This window comes from Oryx dammah, unplaced genomic scaffold (genome assembly GCF_014754425.2).
Source record: "Oryx dammah isolate SB20612 unplaced genomic scaffold, SCBI_Odam_1.1 HiC_scaffold_14, whole genome shotgun sequence".
NCBI classification, from domain to species: domain Eukaryota; kingdom Metazoa; phylum Chordata; class Mammalia; order Artiodactyla; family Bovidae; genus Oryx; species Oryx dammah.
Genome location: NW_024070198.1, coordinates 13,652,856 through 13,658,585, shown reverse-complemented (window position 1 = coordinate 13,658,585; position 5,730 = coordinate 13,652,856). Strand labels below are relative to the sequence as shown.

Genomic DNA, 5,730 nt, shown 5'->3' with positions numbered 1-5,730 from the left:
TGTCAGACTTATTTTGAACATATGGGGAGGGAGGATATGGGACGGTGTATCTCTGAGAGAGGGATGGAAACAATCAAGACAGGCATCAGCAGTGGCCCGCAGCCGTACAATCTGAACACCTTATTTGATTTCCCAGTTTCTGCTAGACATGCCATCTTCCTCTCTGAAAACGAGGCTACTTCACCACCATAAAGGTGACCGTTGTAGGAATTCCCTGGTGGTCCAGTGGTTAGGACTCTGCATTTCCACTGCAGGGGTCACAGGTTTGATGCCTGGCTGGGGAACTAAGATCCCCATGGGCTTCCCTCAGTGCTCAGCTGGTAAAGAATCTGCCTGCAGTTCAGGAGACCTGGGTTCGATCCCTGGGTTGGGAAGATCCCCTGGAGAAAAGAATGGCTACCCACTCCTGTATTCTGGCCTGGAGAATTTCATGGACTGTCCTTGAATTTCATGGAATTTCATGGAATTCCATGGGGTCGCAAAGACTCAGACACAACTTAGCGACTTTTGCTTTCATACCGGAAGGAGCAGCCAAAAAAAAAAAAGACTTTTGTATTTATTGTTTCTCTAATAAAAACAACAGTAATTTAAAGCCTGCTCATTGATGGAGAAATGGTTAAATACATTATAGACTACTATACAACACTTTAAATGAGGTTGATAGGTCTACCGATATGAAAAGTTCTCAAAGCCATATTGTTAAATGAGAAGAGCTCATCTGGGTGGCCCCCTTACCTGGTTTTCCATTTTCAGCTTCCCTGGTTGTTCAGTTGGTAAAGTATGGGAGACTCGGGTTCAGTCCCTGGGTCAGGAAGATCCCCTGGAGAAGGAAATGGCAACCCATTCCACTAATCTTGCCTGGAGAATTCCATGGACAGAGGAGCCTGGTTGGGCTACAGTCCGTGGGGTCACAAAGAGTTGGACATGACTGAGTGACTAACACTTTCACTTTTCAATTGGGAAAAAGTATGCTGTCTTACCCATTTTTAAAAAACACACATGTCAACAATATATTTTGGATGTGTGCATATTTGTAAAATCATACAAATAGACCTAGCAGCACCTCACTGCTCCTAGTTGATCCTGGAAAGGGGATTAGGACCAATCAGAGGCAAATGGATCAAAGGTGACTTTTGCCTTATCTATATGGGTGCTGGGGGCAAAAGAAAAAAAACTCAAATTATGGCCTTCCCTTACATCTGGTGGGCCTCGCCTACTCCTGGCCTACTGGGTCATTATCTTCAAAGGCTAGAACCGGTGTATTTGCACTTTACAGAGTCTAACTCTCTGTTTTCCAATACAGTTGCTAGATGTGGTTATGAGCACCTGAAATGTGGCTAGTCCCAATTGCAATATGTTATAAGTCTAAAAATACAGGGATTGAACACAGGTCTCTTGCATTGTAGGCAGGTTCTTTACTATCTGAGCTACCAGGGAAGCCAAAAATATACACCAGGATTCAAAGACTTAGTACAGAAAAAAAAGTAAAATATCTCCTTAATAATTTTGTATATTGATTATATGTTGAAATCATATGCTAAATATATTATTTAAATTAATTTTCTTGTTTCTTTTACTTTTAAAAATGTGACTACTTAAATTATACCATATGGCTTAATGTTACATTTCTATTGGACAGTTCTAGTCTAGGTGATGAAAACTTTAAACATGCCAATTACATGAATAAATTTATATTTGAAACATTTTTTTCTATCAAAGAAAACTTAGATCTATACTTCAGCAACTTTGAATCCATTTTGACTAGTTGGCATTCAAAAAGTACAGAGTAGATATCTCCAGAACTTCATACTGAGCTTCAGTTTCTCATTCTGTAAAAGAATCTACTTGTAAGATGATAGAATTAAAAGGAACCCCCGTTTTAAGATCCTTCATCTGACAATGCCTATATGTGAAGTCACCTTTAGGAGGAGGCCTAAACCAAATTATCCTCTTACTCCCCCCAGCTATTCAATGACCCTTGTAAGACCCAATAAATGTGAGTGCTCTTCTCCTCCTTCCTCAATTCAGCACTAAAAAGGCACTCATTCAACTATCAATTGCACCTTGCAGATTTCTTAAATGATTTTTTTTTTCAAGTTAACTCCACTTAATACATGATCTTTTTCAGGTTTTTTTCCTTCTGGATTTGTTTAAGCTTTTTCATCATACTCTTTCAAAATCAGCACCTCATTCTCCAAGCAACCTCCTCCAAGTGCCCCTCTCCTCCCCTCTGCCCACCCACTGTGTTCGCTGCAAATACAGGCTTCCAAGAAAACTACTTTATGCAGCTTTAGCGATTTGGACATAGCTCTTCATATTCGAATCACCACCATTTCCTTATATGTTCCAATTTCACTTTCAAGTTCTTTTTCCTTGGTTATTTGGTTCTCAAATTACAGATCACTTTTTCCAGAACGATGGTAAAAGTAATTTTAGTGCACGCTGTAGCAGTGAAGTATTTTCCGCGTCCTTTATTATACAAGTAAGACTGCCTGCTAAGTCATTTCAGTCGTGTCGGACTCTGCAATCCTATGGACTGTAGCCCTTCTGGCTCCTCGGTCCATTCTCCAGGCAAGAATACTGGAGTGGGTTGCCATTTCCTCCTCCAGAGGATCTTCGTGACCCAGGGACTGAACCCCTGTCTCTTATGCCTCCTGCACTGGCTGCCAGGTTCTTTACCACTAGCTCCAACAGGGAAGCCCAAGTATTTATATACAAGTAGTTGAGCTTAAACTGTACATTCAAGATCTGTTCAATTCCCTTCAGGCAAATTAATCTTTTTTTTTTTTTTTTCCTAAAAAAAGTAATTGAGCCAGACTTTTTTTTTCTTCTCTCTAACATAAACAAAAGTTTCTGCCTAACTCTCAGTTGATAGGGGACCTTAACAAAATAATGAAAAGTAACATTTACTTAGTCCTTATTATAAGCCTCATCCTGTTCCATGCACTTGATATTTAATATTTTTAACAATGATTCCCCAGCCTGTTCAAGAGGAAATCGCTGGGCAAAAGTACTAGTTCATTATCTTGTCTTTCTATTTGTTCTTTTTTCTTTTGTGTACCCAGGCAAAACTCTGTCCCAGGTTTCACAATCCCTGGTTTTGAATATTCACACCCAAAGTCACTAATCTTTCTTGTTAACACCTTATAGTTTGGCCCTTGATTAATTCAATCAGTGATTAGCACTTCTACAATGAGTGTTAATCTCTCTTTTAAAATACCTCAAAGCTGGGCCCTTTGCTGAGGCTTTCTGCCCTAACCACATTATACAGGACAGGATTTCCCTATTGTGAGCGATATCTACAAAGCATTTCCCATGCACACCACCAGCTTGGGAAAGGCCTGCTTCAGAGTCTGCTGGTCCAGCTGAAGCCTGGAATTATAGGCTCAGGTTTGCATCCACCACACGCACTAAACTCCAATTATGTATGACTCTTGCTGCTGCTGCTGCTGCTAAGTCGCTTCAGTCGTGGCCGACTCTATGTGCCCCCATAGACAGCAGCCCTCTAGGCACCGCCTTCCCTGGGATTCTCCAGGCAAGAACACTGGAGTGGGTTGCCATATGACTCTTAAGTCTGTTCAAAGCAGCTGGCCAGATACTTCAACACCAAAAGTGAATAAACCTCCAGAGGGCACCCTCAGGATTCTGGGCCTGACAGAGCTCTCTGTTTCCCAGCTGCCCAGATGCTAAGCTGCTCCAGTGTGAGAAATAGAGCCTTCACAGAAGCAGCCAGCACAGCCCCAACAGCCTCAGCTGGCAGGTGTGAAGGTTTCCAGCTCCCCAAGAGCAGTTCTCTCCCTGAGTGGATGCGAACTAACAAGTAATTTGGGTGATTCACCCTATGCTGTCCTTTCTATTTCACAAGTGAGGATATAGGTTTACCTTAGAAAGTATCTGTCTGGTAAGTAGAAAGGCCTGGGAAGGCACCCCAGGTGAAGAAAGACAAACAGAACGAGCTCACTTCTTCTTTTCCATGCAAAAGACAACAGCTTTGATCTCGGTTTCCTGGTGGGTGGTCACTTTCATTGGAGCGCTGCATTTTCAACACTTCATATGAAGGTCATATGAAGGCAAACTTCTCCATGCTCCCCGCTGCTTATAGACTCGTAGGGCGTTTCTCTCAACTTGAAAGAGTGTTCTAAGAAATCTTTCCAGCTAATTTGAATATTTTCCTTTATAGCACAACAGTATTATAAAGCACAAAGATCAAGTGTAGTCTGGGGGCTTCTCAGGTGGCACAGTGGTAAAGAATCTGCCTGCTACTTCAGGAGACATAAGAGACACAGGATCGATCCCTGGGTCATGAAGATCCCCTGGAGTGGGAAATATCAACCTGCTCCAGTATTCTTGCCTGAAAAATTTGATTAACAGAGGAGACTGGTGGGCTATAGCCCATAGGGTTGCAAAGAGTTAGACACGACTGAAGACGCACCTTTAGCATACATCTGCGCATCGTTAACCCAATCTTCCTGCTCATCAACTCTTTGACATAGGTGAAGCAAATATCTTCATTCCATTTCACAGATAAGGAGGTGGAAGCCCAAAGAGATCCACTGTCTGACCTCAATCACATAGACACATTATTGAGTGGAAGGTGAAAGTGAAAGTCGCTCAGTCGTGTAGGACTCTTTGTGACCCCATGGACCATTACAGTCCAAGGAATTCTCCAGGCCAGAATACTGGAGTGGGTAGCCTTTCCCTTCTCCAGGGAATCTTCCCAACCCAGGGATCAAACCCAGGTCTCCCACATTGCAGGCAGATTCTTTACCAGCTGAGCCACAGGGTGGAGTTGAGACCTAAATGCAGGTCCGCCCAGTTTACATGACAAGAGCATAATCATTGAGTTTTACTGAGTTCTTCCTTAATCTGTGGGATCAGATTTTGGTGCGAGCTAGTTATTAACAGCAGACCAATGGTTAGAGTAAAAAAATAGGTAAGCAGTATAGCTGCTCTGGCATAAAGGGAGCGTGTACTTCTCCATGGTCAAGTCAGGGAATTGCAGGTAGCCTCCAGTAATGCAAAGACCCTTGGAACTGGGGTAGAGAGAGGTGAGAATCCCAAAGGAGCAGCCAAGGGCAATAATGAGTGAGAGTGTGTTCTCATTATGCTTTAGCCTCACATTCTTAGACCACTGAATAGTTCCTGAGCTTTAAATCTGGGGTAGTGAAGGGCTTAATAAAACACAGATTCCTTGTCCTACATATTCCTATGAATCAAAATCCATGAGAGTGAGACCAGGGGATGCACATTTGAATAAGCTTCCAAGGGATGCTGAGCACGCTTGGAGAAGCAAGGGCAGACTGAAGGGCAGATCTGCAGGTGTGTGTGGCTTCCTGCAGCAAAGACAGCTCAGAATTGAATGAGAGCAGATGGGCAATATGAAAGCTTTCTCATGAGCTGAAACAGGAAAAGACAGGAACAAGAAGTATGAAAGTTCAAGGAACAAGTGTCCTGAGTTCTCCCAGAGATGGCTCCAGCACCGCAGAGGTGCAGGCAAGGTCAGAGAGAGGACCTGGCTACCTGGGCATGGTACCAAACTGAGATGGTGGACCAACTAACAGAGTCCTGCTGTGGTGGGCAGAGGAAGTGGACAAGAGAGGGCAACATCAAGGAAGAGAGTTTTTTATATATTTTGTACCAAGCCTTTCATTGGTACTACCTACAAAGACACACAGAACATCAAAAAATATTTTCTTAAACAGGAGCAATAGAAGTCTTTATACTTTAGGA

At 42.8% G+C, this 5,730-nt stretch overlaps 1 non-coding gene across 1 annotated transcript; it reads left to right on the top strand.

Moving 5' to 3' along the window:
- The first annotated feature begins 211 nt into the window (after window positions 1-211).
- On the top strand, window positions 212-284 carry TRNAG-UCC. The gene has a single exon. It is a non-coding gene; the product is annotated as a tRNA-Gly (tRNA).
- Window positions 285-5,730: the final 5,446 nt, after the last annotated feature.